The sequence below is a fragment of the Heterocephalus glaber genome, unplaced genomic scaffold (assembly GCF_053883595.1).
Source record: "Heterocephalus glaber isolate CG9 unplaced genomic scaffold, H.glaber_assembly_v1.0 deba00001497, whole genome shotgun sequence".
NCBI lineage: Eukaryota > Metazoa > Chordata > Mammalia > Rodentia > Bathyergidae > Heterocephalus > Heterocephalus glaber.
In genome coordinates, this window is record NW_028258320.1 from 31,180,994 (window position 1) to 31,200,522 (window position 19,529).

Sequence of the window (19,529 nt, forward strand, 5' to 3'; positions counted from 1 at the left end):
GAATTTTTATGCAGGAAAGTTGTGAACGGTGAGTTCAGTGGAAAATAGCTTGATTGTATATTTATGACAGTTTCAGTCTGGGAGCTCTCCTCCTTTCATAGCAAACACATTGTTTTTCTGCATATTATGTTTCTGTGTGGTAGACATAGTTGATGGTAAGGAATGGTAATTGACAACACAAATCATTCCAAAAAATTACCACTGATTCTGTCTTTGCTTCGCCTTCCAAAAGTAACTTGAAATTCAAAATCTATGAATCAGCTCTTGTTGTCTACTAGCATTTCTGAAGTAACAAAAAGGCACTAGGGCATAATCTTGTAATGTCTTGGCTTCTGTTCTGAATAAATATGGATAAAATGAAAATTTGAAAAACATATTTACAGATACACATTGTTAAATTAGATTGGCTATTTAGAAACTGATATAACATATAGCATTGATATAATCTTTCTGGAACAGTTTCCATTTTAGAAAACCAGGCAAAAGACATTTAGAAACAAAACAACCAATTCAAACTAAGGTGTCATCTATAAACACATTAGCATTCCAGAGCCTAATGGGGGTGCCAGGGCATATGCAATAAGCCAGCCCTCTATTTCAGACAGGTAAAAACAAACAACTTGATAGTTAAAATTAATAAATTAATCATGTATACACAAATGTGATTTTTTCCTTTAACATATTATAATACTTAAATATCACATTTTCACAAGGTGGGCAGCTGCCTGTGAATAGGCTAATTGCCTGTAATGACCCAGAAAACCTGCGACTAACCTTGCTTTTGGATGTGTCAATGAAAAAGATCTGCTTTAATTCTTCTCATGCTTATTTTCTTCTAGCTGGTTGTTTCTTTTCCCAGTGTGAATTTTAGAATTAGCAGCATATTATATTTGACTGAAAGATATCTAGTAATTGATGGAAGGATGCTATGATGTGGGGAATTGTCACAGTCGAAAAAGAGTAGATGTAATGCCCTTTTCATCCTCTGAACTAAACATAATTCATCATCACAAATGATCAAAAATGATTTGCTCACAGAAAATCAGTGTGGATTCAAGTCACTGCATCCTTGATCTTACATCTACTCTTTCTCAGCAATCAAATAAATTATCTGAAAATATGGGAATAACACAATGTTGAAATTAAAGAATTATACATTAAAAGAGACTTCAGTTCTTTCAACTCATAAAAGTGTTTCTTTTAAAAAATTTTTAATAAATTTTATTTTATTTTATCTCACTCACCTGCTCAAGACTCCTCCTCTCCCTATGTACAAAAGCTTTGTTTTCATTTCTTTCCTTCTATTTTCACTTTTTTTACCTTTCCTTTCTCCCTCCCTCCTCCCTTGTTCCCCTTCCCACTGAACATTTTTTTCCCACATAAATGTGCTTTATAATGGTATTGAGAAAATTTTAGGATAATGATGCTGTTTTTTTATATTCAATTAAATAATCACAAGAATTGTCATACCAACTGAATTGCCTCAAGTTTTCTTTAAAAAGAACAAGAATGTACTTATGGTCAAGTGCCTAGTTACTCCAAAAATCTCTGGTCCATGTATAAGTAAACAAAATTATTGGATATTAAGTGAAAAATTGAATTAAAGGTTACATAATCATATTTATTATAATTTTCTTAGGTTGATGGTCACATTTCCTGAGAGACACAGCTTTAGTTATATTCAAGGATTTTAATCACAGAATGCATTAGAGTAGAAATGATTTTGTTACTGGATGGTTGGATCTTCTTGGGCTGGTTATCTGCCTTCTGTCAGGAGTGTAGCTTCTTGGATTCTCCCTGAGAAGATTTCAAGGCAGTATCCTGGCAAAGTAACATCATCAGCAAGTAACAAATTTAGCAGCCAGGTTTATTAAGGGAGAGTGATAGTCTTAGCAGGTGTATTGAAAAGTGAGTAAAATAGTTTCTTTATTTTTTAAATTTAATTTAATTTAATTTAACTGTCTGGTACTGGGGATGGAACTCAGGCTCTTACCTTTACCAGGCAGACGGGGTTCCATTGAACTATATTCCCAGCATCTCTCAAGAAGGGGAGAGAGCAAGTAAAGCCAAGAAGGTGGCTGCCTCGTACAAACAGAATACAGTTGAGAAAGATCCAAGCAGGGAGCTTGGTAGAGGACCTAATGCTCCAAGGACCAGGCTGCTTTCAATTTTGTCTTTCCTGGAACTTGGAGAATAAATTGAGAATTTTAACTAATGTATTTTTATCAAACAGAAGGTGGACTCCATGCTTACATCTGGAAGGAGAAGTTTGAATTTAATATGATCTTAACCAGAATAAACACTGGGGCCAAAGCCCATCATGGGGGTCAAAACTGAATGCAAATTTATGTAAATCTGGCCTGATTTTCAGTTAGGGTCTAATGGGTTCAACATGAGGCTTGAGTGCCTCAGGTGCTCATGCATAGGATCCAGACTTATATAATTATATAGGTTGGGTTCATGGAAGTGGTTAATGAGCTCTTCTCAGGAAACTGTGAAAAAAGCTCAAGAAGCCTGGATGACCATCCTTTGCTGGGTTTTCTCCCTGTGCTCAACTATGATGTTCCCAGATTGAGCTTACATGTAGAGTAGACTGTAGTTGTTAATTTAATAATATATGTTATTTATGTTTAGTTCATTGATGAAATTATTATAAAACTGGAAAGAAATGTGTATATATTCATACATCTCACATGTATATTTATAATAATCCCTTTGGAAAAAAAGGAACCCAGTGGGTAACAGTATAATACACAGCCAAGGTTTTTATCATCATTGATAATTATAATTAAAATACAAAAGTTAATTTATAAAACTAAGAAATGGAAATCATATACCGTTTGGGGAGCATAAAGTAGTTCAATAAAATTCAGTGAATTTGTGAAACTTCTCGGCAGTACAAGAAAATGACAAACTGTTGGATGGATGGATAAATAGACAGAACCGATATCTCAGAAATTCCATCCTTTACCTAAGTGAAGTATATATACATATTCCTCAACTACATACATGAATGCAAATCGACAATCTTTGCAACTGTCACAACGTGAGAACGATAGAAGCTCAGTAAAGAAAGACTTTATAAATAAATAGTGATATATTTATTTATGGAAGAAATATTACACAGTCATGAAAAGGCAATATCTGCATGCAATATTAAAGATGAACCTCACTGATATAATACTATATGAAAGAACTGTGTCGTAGATTTTATAAACTACATTATTACATTCATACCACATTCAAATGATGTGAAGACTAACTCATGGCATTAGAAATCAGAGTATGGGTAACAGTTTTATTAAATTAAACTGTAAGAATGTGCAATAACGCTACTATAGAAACTAAGAAGTGCCCAATTCCTTATATGAAGGCTGGTAAAGTAGATGTTTATTTTGTATAAATTCATCAAATTGATTTAGTCACTCTTTTGTATAAGATTTAAATAAAAGGTTAAGCTATACAAGTAGCTATCTGGCAATAGAAAGCCACAAAATCTGTGTGACAAAGAATAGACTCTCCAGAATCTATTTCTTCACAAGAAGGATAGATGAGATAATGAATTGTATCAGGTCCTTTAATGAGATTTATTACATTAATGTTGTAATCAATCTTTAACTGAGAAGGGCACATTTTTGCTATTATCTGGGCATATGGCACAACTTTCTCCACAATATGCCAGTATGCATTTACTATGATAAGAAAACAGTGCAAACAATTTAGCCTGTTTTAATTTCTGTTGTGAAAAACTCTGCTGTACCCAATGTTCATCCCAACTTGTCCTTTTGTCTTCACTAATGCTATGGAGTTGACTTGGTGAATCATAGAAGAATAAAAATGTGTTCTCTGTTTATCCATGTGCTAGTCAGCTAACTGTATGCTCATTAAATTATACAGTAGTGAGTTAGGTAAAATTGAATTGTTTTTGATAATCATAATTCCTTTTTTTTTCTTTTGGTACCGGGGATTGAACTCTCAGGTCTTTGTGCTTTCAAGGCAGGAGGCGGAACCACTGAGCTAAATCCCCGGCCCAAATAATCATAATTTCATTGTTTAATGTATACTTTAAAAATGTTTTTCCATATCAGAAACTGAAAATTCTTAGCCTGTGGATTAAATGTGATCACACATAAATATATATGTGGATTTGAAATAATGGAGCCATTAAAAGTTTACTTTTATAACAGGCTTTTAAACAGTTATTTCCTATTACAAAATATGTATTTCTGACTTTTCTACAATGACCAATCTCTCCAACATGCTAAACTTATATGCTAACAAGGTAACATAATGTTGGTTGCAAATTAAAGCTCCTCCTTTCTGAAAGAAGAGAGTAGATTTCAGATGTTCTCACCACACACAAAAAAATGCTAAGAATTTGAGGTAAGGGACCTGGGTGTAGTTGGACATATAGATGTATTAGTAATTTTTATCTAAGCTTAACCATTGGCTGAAATTGTTGCATGTGATAGTTGTAGTTCTAAGCATTACAGTAAAGAACAAGAGACAACTCAAATGTAACTTATCAAAGAAATTGTTTTTTGAGATTACTTTGCAGATGATCAGCTTGAATGCTGTTGTTCAAACTCTAGCTGTTTCATACCAACTTTTTCTGTTCACTTCCCAGTGTGGAATTCTCCATCAACAAATATTATAAGACGTGAATTTATATTAACCAGCGAGTTGTTACAATCTCACTAAATTGGATTATCCACAACATTCATTTATTAATGAAGAGCTCATGCATATCCTTGACTATGGATAAGTGAAAATGCTTATGCAGTGATTTTTATACTTAATAAGGGATTTTAAAATGCTTTACAAATACTAATCCTTGTAACAGCTCAACAGATAAGGATTATAAATGAATCATTGCTGAGAGAAAGTTAGAGATAATAGATGGGCTACTCAAGATGTCAGCATATGAAATCCTCATTACAAGTAGATTTTTCTAGGTTCACTGCGAACCAGCCTTATTTTAAATAAAAAGATATGGGTTCTAGCAGTAGATGTTAGCCACCACAATGTAATTCTGAACTTTTAACAATAAAACTGCAGAAATCCTGTTTCCCAACGTGTCAGGCAATTTTTTTTAGAAAATTTTATTTAAAAATAAGTAACTATCTTGGCATACATTTTAGAGTTGTCATTTTGTAACTCATTTTGACAATTTTTTTTTCTGTTCATTTTTAGGCAAGTATATTAAAGATTAACAATATTAAAAATCTTCCTTGTGTTCCCTGTTACTAATACTATATCTAAGAATAAGAGCAATTTAAAGGTTTTCATTTTATCAGGCTGTCATTGTTGGAACAACTTATTAGATGTTTTAAGCTCAAAACACTCAGATTTTGTAATTTTTGTTTAATGTGCACTTTTGTTTCTAGCTTAGTATTCAAGGCATTCTTCCGCCCCAATCTTGTTAACTTGAACTGAATAGACGTAAGAATTAATAAATCTAAATTTAAAGGACTAACATATTTCTACTAAGCTGTATTCCAGGAAAAAAACATAATTTAAAGTAAAAGTTGGTATAGTAAATCATTTTGCAGAATAATAGGTAAGTTTGTTTTGCGAACACATCTATTGTGAGAGTACTGAATAAACAGTCAAAAAGACTTCAGCGTAACAAAATTTATATCATGAACACATTACTAAAATTTTATTATATAAATTTAAAACAACACAGTGATAGACATCTATTTTTATGAAAAATTAGGAAAAAAAAGACTGTCAGAACCATTCTAGAATGCTGAAAAATAGAGTTAAAAACAAAACTGAAAAAATACTCATATAAATTACACCTGGCAATTCTCAAATCACAGTAGTCCAGGGTCATCCATACAAGTAATTTATTCACAGGAGTACGATGTAGGGTATGATTTTACTACCACACAGTCTAATAAAGGAAATCCTTAATGAAAGTCTAAACTTAAACTTATTATAAAAAACTATGTTAGGAATTTTTAAATGACACTTATAGTTCATACCCTGAACTTTCTGAATATACACCAGAGGTTGTAAACGCTAGAAATTAAATGTTGGAAATTTAGTAAATGTTTAATTGTCATTATATGTTTTCATATTCAACAAAGAATGATTTAATTTAGCAATAAACATAAATATAAAATTATTTATTAAATTTAAATATATTATTTCTTCCTGAGAATTTTGTTTTTAAAATTAATTTATATGTCGAATGTGTCATTATTCTTAAAAGTAAAGATTTACCTACTTCTAGTGTCCATTCAATAAATAATGTTAATTGAATATTATGATTAACTTATTAAATTGAGCTTATTTTTAATTTTTTAATATTGTTAAATTTTAATTTAAAGACTCATTTAATTCTACTAAGAATAATTTTGTTTTCTTGATTATGAATAAATGCACTTAAATTATCAGTATCATAGCTTACTTTTTCAGCTGAAGATCTAGAAAAACTAGTATTTTTAAATTAATAAGCACATTTAAAAGCACACTTTGTAGACTGAGGGTTATGAATTTAAGGCATGAAAGAAGAGAAAAAAATAGTTCCAACGTGGGAATTGTAGGATGAATAGGGCCCAGGGAGCACGACCTAACTAAATTAGCAGTAACTCAGCTCAAGGTAGTAGTTACCATGTTGAAAAATATTTCTAGACCTTTGAATTTTTATCTAAAAAGACTGGAGTTCTGCCAATAGATAAATGGATGTATGAACAGATGAATCAGTACATAAGTGGATGTAGATACATTGATAATTCACAAGTTGTGATTAAAAAACAACATGAGCTAACAAACCTTAACTCTTGGTAAGATAAGGTTTATGAAGCACTATCTTGCAAATTCTTCTCTGGACAGATCAAACCAATAGAAGTTTGCCACAACTAATTTTACTACAATTTTTATTTTTGGATCATTGTATTTGAGTGCAGTGCTTTTTGTTGTACTTAATAAATTTAAGAAGGTGAAATTTTCTTAGTTTCCTGAAAATAACAAGAGATCAATAAAATTTCACAAAGTATATGGAGTATGTATTACAAAATAAAATAAGTAAGAGAAAAAAATTTGTATTCTATCTTCTATTAATCCCGAAGAGAGTTTAGGAAGTGATTGTGCAATTGATGAAATATACTATCTTAAATAAAGAGCATGCATTGCAAGTGGAAATTGTATTGAACTCCATCATTGAGGACTTTTTAAGAATCACACAAGAGATTCCCTCACTGATTTATGTTAAACTGAATTTATTTTTATTAACTGGATAGGTGAACTAATTTTGTTCATGGATCATCCTTCTCATATTTCCCTGGACCTTATAGCATCTGACTATGCAAGGGACTCAAGTGAGCTGTGGTGTAGGAAGAGTGTGTGAAGATTAATAAGGATAAACTGGGACTTAGCAGTCACATCATCCAACTGAGTAAGTGATGTATGTATTTTGTACAGTTTAAGCATTAAGGTCTTTTTTTTAGATTATACAATTATTAATTCATAATCATTTCAGGAAAAAGAGGACATATTAAATATTCTCATTACAACTTAGACACCTTTAAGTTAAGAGCACTTAAATATAAATATGAATATCAGTGCAAATATCAAAGTGGAAAACATTTCTCGCTAAACTAGACATCCTGAATTTGCAATTCAAAATTCAAGTTAAGGGGCCAGGGATTTAGCTCAGTGCTTCTGCTGCCTGCCTCACAAGCAGAAAGACCTGAGTTCGATCCCCAGTACCAAAAACAAAACAAAACAAAATTCAAGTTAATATGATTTTGAATATTACAAATATTCAAAACATTTTATTTATTTATTTATTTATTTATTTATTTATTTATTTATTTATTTGCGGTACCATGGATTCAATTCAGGACCTTACACTTGCGAGGCAGGTGGGGTGCCACTGAGCTAAATCCCTGTCCCTACTGTGACAAGTTTCATTAAGATTTTTGGAATCCAGATTCTTCTTCCACTGAAAATAAAATTAAAACAGTAAGAGAGAGCCCAGATTCATGGAAATTCTCTTTGACTGCATACTGTTTCACTCAAAATTGTTAATAATATTCCTGGTCTTAATACTAGGAACCATTAACCAAATAAAATAGAGATGACCACCTACAACATTTCACTTTCTTACTCATTTTGTTCTCTTTTAACTTGTGTTAACTTGCACGAATTTTAAATCAATACTTTTAAAAATTGACTTTTATCAAACTTTGTGAGGGAGTCTATATTTAAGATAGCTTCATTGACTTCAGAAACCTCCTTCTCCTGTTTTCTTTTGCTTTTTTGTCCCACCTATTGGTCTTTTATTTGTTTTTTTTACCTGCATATTTCCTATCCTGTTCAAATTTATATGAATCCCATTTATTTTTCTTCACTGTGTAATTAAGCTTATCACTTAAGAGTTTCTGAAAGACTTAGTCAATAGTCACCATAATTTTAAAAAATAGACTCAATGAACGATCTTAATATTAGAGTAAGGCAAGGATCAATTTATTGACTCCATCCACATGCTGAAGGGCTTTGATAAGGTTTTTGATTGTTTTTAAATTAATTGTATTGGTACATTTTAGGCAAACAATATAATGACATTCATCACTGGAAATTTGTACCTTTACATAATGAATCTTGATTCTTAATTTTTGCCCCATTCCCCTGCCCTCCCTTCAACCCCTCCATCCCTCCCTATTTACAAAGACTTTGTTTCTATTATTTCATTTTCTCATTTTAATTCCATTCCCTTCTTTCCTTTGCCCTATACCTCTCACTTCCCCTTCCCCTTTGCCCATTTTCTTCCTATTTCACATCATCTATTATACCTTTTAGTCCTTATTTACAGTTTCAGTTTCTCACAATAAAGAAATTATTTGGCAATTACACGTGTGTCCTATTTATTTCACCTAATAGTATCACCTCAATGTCCACTCACTTAGCTATAAATGCCTCTAATTTATCATTCTTTATGGCTAAGCACTACACCATTTCAGAAAAAAAACACAACACATTTTCTTTATCCAGTCTCCAGTTGATGGGTAATTGGGATACTTCCAAGTTTTAGCTATCCCAAATTGTGCTGGTATGAACATGGGTGCACATGCCACTGTGGTATGATTCTTTTAATTCTTTGGGAAAGATACCCAGCAAGGGAATACCTGGGTCAAATGGGACTTCCAATCCTAGTTCTTTGAGGTATCTCCATACTGATTTCCATAGTGGTTGCACCAGTCTACACTCCCACCAGCAGTGGAGCAGTGTTCCTCTTTACCCACAGCCCAGCCAGCATTTGTTATTGGTTGATTTCATGATAGCAGCCATTTTTTCTGGGGTGATCTAAATGTTAACCCAGAGACACTATACTGACTGGAAGAGAGATTAGGTAGAACTGTTGAAGATATTGGCTTAGGAAAAGATTTTATGAACAAAACCTCAGTTGCATGGGAAATAGCACAAACAATTAACAACTGGGATCTTTTCTTATTACTATGTTTTCGCACTGCAAAGTAAACCAACAACAGTGTGAAGAGACAACCCACAATGTGGGAAAAATTTTTACCAGCTGCTCCTCAGACAAAGGTCTACTATCTAGAATATATAAAGAAGAAGCTTTTTCATAAGATGAAGTCCCATTTGTTGATTGTTTGTGCTAGTACTCGGGCAGCTGAGGTTTTGTTCATAAAATCTTTTCCTACACCAATGTCTTCAAGAGTTCTACTTAACCTCTGTTCCAGCCGGTTCAGCATTTCAGTTTTAATATTTAGATCTTTAATCCATTTTGATTTTACTTTAGTGCATGGTGAGAGATATAGGTCTAGTTTTAATCTTTGGCAAGTGGAATCCTGATTTTTCCAGCACCATTTATTAAAGAGGCTATCTTTCCTCCAGTGAGGATGTTTGGCTCCTTTTTCAAAGATGAAGTGGCTGAGTGTGTCTGCAGCTGTTTCTGAATCATATAATCTGTTCTACTGGTCCTCAGTTTGTTTCTTTGCAATTAATATGATGTTTTTATCACAGTAGCTTTGTGGTATAGTTTCAAGGTGGGGGTTGTGATACTCTCTGCCATGTTTCTGTTGCCTAGAATTGCTTTTGCTATTCTGGGTATTTTCTTGTTCCAAATGAATTGTTGGATTGTTTTCTCAAGGTCCATGAAGTTTGTAGCTGGGATTTCAATTGGGATTGCATTGAATCTATATAGCAGTTTTGGAAGTATGGCCATTTTCACTATGTTGATTCTTTTTCCCAGAAGCAAGGGATGTCTTTCCATTTTCTGATATCATCTACAATATCTCTTTTCAGAATGCTATATTTTTCAGAGAAGACTTCTTTGATTTCTTTTGTTAGGTTGATTCCTAAATATTTTATTTTTTTGGATGCTATTGTGAAAGGGATTGTTTCCCTAATTTCTCTTTCAATGAGTCTGTTATTTTTGTACAAGAAGGCTATTGATTTTTGAATGTTGACCTTGTATCTAGTTACTCTACTAAATCTGTCAGTTAAATCTAGAAGTCTTTTGGCAGAGTTTTTTGGGTCTTCTATGTAGAGTATCATATCATCAGCAAATAATGACAGTTTAACTTCTTCCTTTTCTATTTCTATTCCTTTTATTTCTTTCTCTTGTCTAATTGCTGTGGCTAATGTTTCCAAAACTATATTTAACACAAGTGGTGATAGTGGGCATCTTTGTTTTCTTCTTGATTTTACTGTGAAGGATTTCAGTTTTTGACCATTTAGTATGATATTGGCTGTTGGTTTTTCATAGATGGTTTTCATGAGGTTGAGATGGAGACTATGTTTTCCAATTTTTTGTACCATTTTTATTATGAATGCATGTTGGATTTTTTTGAATGCTTTTTCTGCTTCTATTGATATGATAATATGGTTTTTGTCTTTGTCTCCATTAATATAGTGTTTTACATTTTTTGATTTATGTATGTTGAAACATCCCTGCATTCCTGGGATGAATCTCAATTGGTCAGGGTGTATGATCTTCTTGATGATCTTCTGCATTCTATTTGCCAATGTCTTATGAAAGATTTTTGCATCTATGTTCATTAGTGATATTGGCCTAAAGTTCTTTTTTTTCAGTTGGGTCTTTCCCTGCTTTTGGGATCAAGGTGATGCTTGCTTTCAGGAATGAATTTGGGAGTATTGCTTCCCTTTCAATTTCATTGAAGAGTTAGTGGCAATAGTCCCTCTCTAATTACATTTTCAATTTCATTGGTTGATATTGGGTTGTTTAGAATTTTTAGGACTTCTTTGCTCAACTTTGATAATTCATATGTATCTAGGAATCTGCCTATGTCTTTGGTGTTTTCCTTCTTATTGGCATATAGTTTCTTGAAGTAGGTATTGATGATCCTGTGGATTTCTTCTTTTCTGCTATGATTTCACCCTTTTGATTTCTAAATGCATGGATTTGGGCCTTTTGTTTCCCTTTTCTGATAAGGTTGGCTAAGGGTGTGTCATTTTTGTTTATTCTTTCAAAGTACCAACCCTTGGCTTCATTGATTTTTTGGACCATTCTCTTAGTGTCCATTGCATTGATTTCTGCTCTGATCTTTATATTTTCCTCCCGTGCATGAGTTTGGGTTTGTCCTGCTCTTCTTTTTCTAGAAGTTTGAGGTTCAGCCTCAGATCATTTAATTGGGCTCATTCTGTTTTCCTAATACGTATATTCAATGCTATGGATTTCCCTTGTAAGACTGTTTTTATTGTGTCCCAAAGATTCTGATATGTTGTCTTGTCATTGCCATTTAATTGTAGGAACTGTCTAATTTTTTCTTTAATTTCCCCTGTGACTCATTGGTTATTCAGAAGTGTGTTGTTCAATTTCCATGTGTTTATGAAATTCTTGCCATTTCTTTTTCTACTGATCTCCAATTTCATGGCAGTAGTGTCTGATAATACATAGGGGACAACTTCAATCCTTTTGCATTTACTTAAACACGTTGTATGAATGAGTATATTGTCTATTTTGGAGAACAACCCACGTGTTGCTGAACAACAGCTGAAAAAAATGTGTATACTGATTTTGTGGGGTGGAATACTCTGTAAACATATCTTCAGTTCATTTGTTCTAGAGTTTGATTGAGTTCTAGTGTTTCCTTGATTACTTTTTGTCTAGTTGATCTATCACTTTGTGACAGTGGGATATTGAGGTCTCCCACTACTATTGTATTAGTGCATATTTGATTTTTCATGTCCGTTAGTATTTGTTTTATTTAGTTGGGTGCACTAGTGTTTGGTACTATATGTTTATGATTGTCATCTCTTCCTCTTGCATTGTTCCCTTAATAAGGATGTAGTGTCCTTCTTTGTCTCTCTTAATTAGTGTTGTTTTGAAACCCACTTGATCTGCAAAGAGGATAGCTACTCCTGTTTTGGGGGGGGTTCCTATAGCATAGAGTATTGTTTTCCACCTTTAAACTTTCAGTCTATGAGTTCATTTTGAATTGTGTTTCTTGTATGCAGCATATTGTTGGATTTTGCTCCTTGACCCATTCTTCCAGTGTATTGCTTTTGATTGGTGAATTGAGACTATTAACATTGATGGTTAAAACTGATAAGTATTGACTTATCATTGACATGACTTTTTCCCTTTGCATTTAATTTCTTGTCATGCCCAATGGATTCATTCTGCTAGGCTTCCTGGGGTTGTGATCCTCATTGTCTTTTCCTAGGATATTGTCTAAAATTCTTTGGCATGCTAGTTTGATATTCATGAAGTTCCAAAGGTGCTCTTTGTCATGAAAGTATTTTATTTCTCCATCAATTTTGAAAGATAGTTTTGCAGGGTACATCATCCTGAGTTGGAGGCTGTTTTCCTTTAGGATTTGAAATACGTCACTCCAAGCTCCTCTTTCCTTGAGGGATTGTGTTGAGAAGTCTGCTGTGATTTTTATGGGCTTTCCTTTGTATGTGATTTGCTTCTTTTCTCTAACTGCTTGTAGAATTTTTTTCTTCTGTTGGGTTTCTGGAATCTTTACTATATGCCTATATGTAGATTTTTTTTTTTTTTCATCAAGGCTAGTTGGAGTCCTATATGCCTCGCTTGTATCTATGTCAAGTTCTTTTCCCCTGCTTGGGAAGTTTTCTGCCATCACTTCAGTGAACAGATTTTTTTATGTCATCTACACTTTCTTCTGTTTCTTCATTGACTCCGATCAGTCTTATGTTATTCTTTGTATCATCTAGCAGCTGCTGGATTGATTTCTCATGGTGCCTTACAATTTTAAAGCAATTTTTCTTTTCCTAGTCACTAATTGCAATCTTATCTTCTGTATCTGAAATTCTGTCCTCACGTTGGCTGATTCTGTTGAATAAACTTTCCATGGAGATTTTAGTCTTCTGGAAATCTGTTTGCAACTGTTTTATGGATTCCATTTATTTTCTGTTTTGATTCCATCATGTAGCTCAGCTCTTTTTTTTTTAACTTTTCTTTTGCTTGCTTTATTTTAATCTGTTTTCTTATGTCTTCAACAGCTTCTCAGTTTTTTCTTTTGCTTAAACTCTTTTATTGGTACATTTTAGGTCTACAATACATTTACATTCATAATTGGATGCTTGTATGTGTACATGATGTATCTTGGTTCTTATTTTTCCCGGTTACCTGTGTACCTTTCACTCCCTCCACTCTTCCCTATTTACAAAGTCTTTGTTTCCATTTTTTTCTTTTCTCATAATTTTTTCTTTCCCTTTTTTCTTTTCCCTTCCCCTCCCACTTGATGCAGAAAAAACTCCAGACATACTCAACCACCTCATCTTTGACAAAGGAGCCAACCACCCTCTTTAATAAATGGTGCTGGAAACACTGGATTTCACCATGCCATAGATTAAAGCTAGACTCATATCTATCACCATGCACTAACTAAGATCAAAGTGGATTAAAGATCTAAATATTAAAACAGAAACACTAAAGTTGCTGCCTACCCCACAGGCCTATGACTCATTGATTACAAAGGACTTTTCCAAATATTTTGCACATTTGGTTGTGTATTATGGATACCAAGGAAGACAAGAAGGAATGGAAACAAAGTTATTTTGTTAGCTTTATTCTTCTTCCATGGAAGAATGTTAGGGTTGTTTCCAGTTTGGGCTGTTAAAAAACAAAGCTGCTTAGGATCATCATTGTGCAAATCTTTATGGGAACACAAATTTTCATTTCTCTGGGATGAACACCCAAGTGTCCATAGGCTGGATCCCCAGGGTTTCTTTAGTAATGCTGTTGTGGCTGCTTCAGTGACCTGAGATGATTCAAAACATTTACCTTTCATGGTTGTTTTGACTTTGAGGAAGAGCCAGAAGTCACACTGTGCCAAATCTGATTGAAAAAGAAAAAACAAGCCAAACAAAATGCAGAGACTGCAACAAGTATAGCTAGAAGGCCTCCTCCTGGGAAAGACGATGCTAATTCTGTCATTTTGGAATAAGACAAGTGTAACATTGCTGTGGAAGAGGAATATATTACTGACAAGAAGAAAAAGAGGAAAAATAACCAGCTAAAGGAAATCAGGTATACAGAGCTGAAGAGATATTATAGTGTTGATGACAATCAAAACAAAATACATGATAAAAAGGAGAAGATGGTGGTTCAGAAGCCCCAAGGAACCATGGAATACACTGCTGGAAGCAGGACACCCTAAACTCCATAGCTCTGAAGTTTAACATCACTCCCAATAAATTAGTGGAACTGAATAAACTGTTCAGACACACTATTGTTCCAGGCCAGGACCTCTTCGTGCCAGATGCCAGCTCTCCCTCAGGTTCCTTGAGGCTCTCCTCCTCCAGCCCGGGTGCTACCTTCTCTCCCTCATCATCAGATGCAGAGTACGTCAAGGTGTCTGATGCTGATTTAGCAAGAAAGGCCTTAAAACCTATCAAAGAGTCTTGTCATCTACTTTGAAAGAAGAAGAGCCAGGCATGGTGAAATTTCAAAAAATGAATTGTCGCTACTTCACCAATGGTAAGTGCATAGTCAAAGGCATCATGATTGTCACCCCCAACAACATCATGTTTGACCCCCATAAGTCTGACCCCCTGGTAATCGAGAATGGCTGCGAGGAGTACGGCCTCATCTACCCATTGGAGGAGGTTGTGTCCATCGAGCTGTACGATGACATCTCCCACATGAAGATCGAGGACACCTTGCCATTGCCTGGAGAGTGGGCAGACCTGGGGTCAGAGAGGGACCTCAGCCCCTTCAGTAAGTGCAAGTAACGAGAAGCAGCAGCAGAGCGGGGACAGGGCCGTGTCTTCCAGCCCCATGCAGGCAGGCTCTGTGGAGAGTGCCCCCAGCACCCTGGCAACACAGGCACCGCACCAGGCTTGAGTGGCTCCTGGGGAGACTCGAGGAGCTGCAGCCCACCAGGGAGACCTGGGGGGGAACCCTCAGGTCTGCACTCTCACTTTGAATCTGCAGCCAAAGAAAAGTGCCTGGAAGGGGAGGACGATGACTTCGTTGACTTGGAAGAGCTTTCTTCTCATATTGAGAGCGGAGTGGAGAAAAGCAACACTTCGAAGGAGAGCCTTTCGGTTGGCCCTGAGGAGCTGCAAACAGACTCTTCCACCGCGGAAGTGAGCGCCCAGGCCATGGAGCGCAATGCGGGGCTGAAGGGGACCCTGGATTCGGAGGCCGCACTGGACGTGGAAGTGGACAAGCAGTCAGGTTGTCCAGAAGGCCGGCTGGCAGACTCCCCGAGCATACACGAAGAGCTCAATAAAATGAAACTGATCGAGTTCTAGCTAGCTCGGAGCAAAGAAGGGCCGAGGGAGGCTGAGAATTCGCAGGAGGGAGAATTGAGCGACCCCATGGGCATAGACATCACCCTGAGCAGGGCTCTTCCCCCGGCAGGCGATGTGTCTGCTGACAGCCCCGAGGAGCCAGATGAGGCCCTGGAAGAGGAGACAGAGCCTCTCGCCCTGTAAGGGGACCATGATGCGGAAGAAAAGAGCATTGGAGCACCTCTAGACTCCTCTGTGGAACCAACCCTCAATGACAGCCTTCCTGGCATGTAGATGAACATTAAATCCAAGATTCAGTTGTGGCTGTTAAAGAGGATTCAGGTATCCATTGAAGATATCCTTTCCTCGAAAGAAGAAAAGAGCAAGATCCCACCCATGTTTCTGTGCATGAAAGTGGGCGAACCCATGAGGAAATCCTTTGCCACCCACATGGCTGCCATGGTGCAGCAGTACAGTAGGTGCAGTAAGCAGCTGGAGTACCGGCTCACCATCCCTCAGGAGAGGGTGCATCATTTCTACACGTTCTTTGTCTAGTGGTCTCCCGATGTATTTGGGAAGGGTCCCAAAGATCAAGGCTTTGTGGCGGTAGAGAAGAGCTGAATATGATTGACAACTTCTTCAGTGAGCCAACAACAAAGAGCTGGGAGATCATCAGCTTTCAGGTGGCCAAGAGCAGGAGGAGCACGTGTAGCTATGAGGATGAGGATGAGGAGGGGCTGCCCGTGCTGCAGCCCCACAGCGTGCTTCTGGAGAACATGCACATCGAGCAGCTGGCACGATGCCTCCCAGAGCGGGTGCAAGGCTACCCCTGGAGACTGGCCTAAAGCACGCTGGAGCATGGGACAAGCCTGAAGACACTCTACCAGAAGTCAGTGTCACTGGACAGTCCTGTGCTGCTCGTCATCAAAGACATGGATAACCAGATCTTTGGAGCATATGCAACACAGCCCTTCAAGTTCAGCGACCACTATTACGGCACAGAAGAGACTTTTCTCTACAGATTTAGCCCCAATTTCAAGTCTTCAAGTAGAGTGGAGAAAACTCATATTTAATCAATGGAGATATAAGTTCTTTAGAACTTGGCGGTGGAGGGGAAGATTTGGTTTATGGCTAGATCCTGATTTATACCATGGACAAAGCAACCCTCTCACCACTTTTAATGATATTCTTTCCAAAAAGGAAGACATCATAGTTCAGGACCTAGAGGTATGGACATTTGAGTGAACTTCAGTCTGCCTTAAACTGTCACATGAAAAAGATTGGGTTGGCTCAGTCCTCCTGACACTGGCCAGAAGACGAAGAAGGTCCAGGCCCTGCTGCCTCATCTGACCGCAATGTTTTCTTTCTGCCATCAGCTCTGAGCATGATCACCTTGCAGAAAGACCCCAAAAGGTACGTGTGGTGGGCAGACGCTGGAGAAAGAACTTTAATGGCCAGATTACTGAGAAAAGACTTTGTACTTCCACTTCTTCCAAATCCACACCATGAGGAATCAAAGTGTTTATAGATGTATGAGTTGCATGCAATTTTTATTTTTGGTAACTGTGAAAAAAAAAGATACTGTGGAAATATATACATGCCTTATGTATTTATCAGCATAATTTTCATTACCAAAATATACAGCTGTTGTTTGCCATGGAAAAGGGTCATCTAATTTAGAAAATTTGAAAGGAAATAACACTTAAAGAGAATGTGTGATTTTTAAAAATTCTTTTATTTATTTCTAGTATATTGTCTGAAGTGTTTTCTTTTTAATATGTCAAATCTTGAAATAAATGTATACATTTTGTGCTATGTTTTAGGGAACACCTTTGTTGATTTATATAGTTTTATAATGAAATTTTTTTTTGCCCTGATTGTTTAGGGCAGTGATAGATCTTGAGCAATATATATATATATATATTTCTGAATTGTTAAAAGCTCATTACCAATGTTTATCGATTGTTACATAGGCCATCCTATTGTTTTAGTCATGCAAAGGGTACATTTTAAATTACTTATCCTAAATAAATTTGTGTAAAGTAGAAATATCACTTCTCACAGTCAAGAGTTCATATTTATGAAATGAATACCTTTATGAACCTACAACAAACCCCGGTTCTGAAAAGAAAATGTTTTGCTTCTTCTAAAATCATGTGTGGTAATCACAAAAACTTTTTTCATAGTGCTTTTTTGCCCTCTGGAAGTATTTACATTAATGAGCAGCAGGCCTTTGTTAAAAGGGACCAAGTGTTTTAATGTCTACATTTCTAAAATCAAATGAAAATGTAAAATTGGACTAGTTGTCTCAGTCTCTAAACTTTTACTTGAGAAAAAGTAATATAAGGAAATCTATTCATACTAAAATTAGGATTTAAAAAACAACTATTCTTTAAATATCAACCCATTTTTACATCATTCAAAAATCCTTAGCCAATATTATTGTTGGACTTTTATGGAAACCAAAGATTGCTAATGGAAAAAAATTGAATAATTCCCAAAGCTGAGAAATGACTTGTCACAAATTATTTCCCTAGTGATCTTTGCAAGGAAAAATTAATAATGAGCAGTACTTACTTACATATCTTTGTTTTAAAAAGAGTTTTCAGAATATTTACTTTATTTTTCTATTTTAGACTATTAGAGAACAAATTGCCCATTGACCTCCTGTTGGTCAAAAATATCATACTACACTCCCATCCCATGGAAGTTCAAGTGAATGCTATAAAATTTCAAATCTGTGGCCCAGGTGTCCTTGTAGCCAAGTCCCGTTGGGATCTTGTGATGAACAACCCTTTGGCATTTCATCCTGATGCACTCATTATGCAGTGAGTTAGTGTGAGATAGCAAGATTGTCTCATGATGACCATGTGCACCATTTCTGCCATTTGCAGCTGTGAGCTGTTACTAAATGGTCATTCTGAGTAGACTTCACTCTTAACTAGTTTAGTCCATGATACTATACTCCCGAGGGCATTTCCAGCTGCGGCGTTCTCTTAAAGCAGTACTGTCCAATCAGAAATGTATGACCCTTCATTTATGGATACTGATTATGTAATGCAGTGATACCCAATATTTTCAATAAAGGAATTTATGCATTCAGAAAAAAAAAATCAGATTCCCCAAATTCAAAGTTCCTCTATTTTTTTAAATCTGTGTCCTCTCTAGATTTATTAATCATGTCTTGCACTATGGGCACAATCTCTGCTGTTATCTGAGAAATTATTTCTGATTTCATTTTTTCCACATCCTCTTTTGTTGCCAGTTCAGATAGTCCAGGTGGTTGAGTAACAGATTGTTCCATCTTGTTGCCCTTTGGGGTTGCTTTAGGTGATCTGGAAGTCTGATTTTGACACTTGCTTATGTGTCTTGTTATTTCAAAAATCCAGCCTGCTGTGCCTTTGTTGAGGCAACTTTTTGCTTACCCAATGGTCTTGAATTTTCAGCAAGCACAGATCAGCCTTTAGTCTGCTGCTCACCAGTACAGCAATTCCTGGGTTCAGAGTGGTGGCCTTCCGGATCTCTGTGGTGTCCTGTTGTCCAGGTGGGGTTCTGGCTGGTGAATGTGCATGTTTTGTATTATATCTAGGCGTCCCTCTGGCTAGGGCCTGGCCCCCTACATAGCTGTTGTCTGGAAGGACCATTGGCTGGGGGTTGTGTACCTCAGTCCCTGGTGTCTGAGGTGGCTTCTTGCCAGGGTCTCTATGCACTTACCAATGGTATTGGGTCAAGCATCTGGCTGTTGCTTGTGCACTTATGCAGCTCTTTTCCAAGGGGGCCCTTGGCTTGGGCCTGTGTGCCCAAGTTGCTGGGGTCAAGTTGGGGTG

General features: G+C 36.0%; 1 long non-coding RNA gene and 1 pseudogene across 2 annotated transcripts in view; both read left to right on the top strand.

Moving 5' to 3' along the window:
• The window catches only part of LOC147825623 (uncharacterized), a 56,948-nt gene that overhangs the window by 26,688 nt on the left and 10,731 nt on the right, over positions 1 to 19,529 (top strand). The window contains exon 2 of one of the 2 annotated variants that reach the window (XR_015440344.1): positions 7,305 to 7,405. The exons of the other annotated variant lie outside the window; for it this stretch is intronic. This is a non-coding gene — a long non-coding RNA (uncharacterized LOC147825623). The remainder of the gene's footprint in view (positions 1 to 7,304; positions 7,406 to 19,529) is intronic. 2 annotated transcript variants of the gene reach the window in all.
• On the top strand, positions 14,087 to 18,666 carry LOC101701561 (nuclear receptor coactivator 7 pseudogene; annotated as a pseudogene).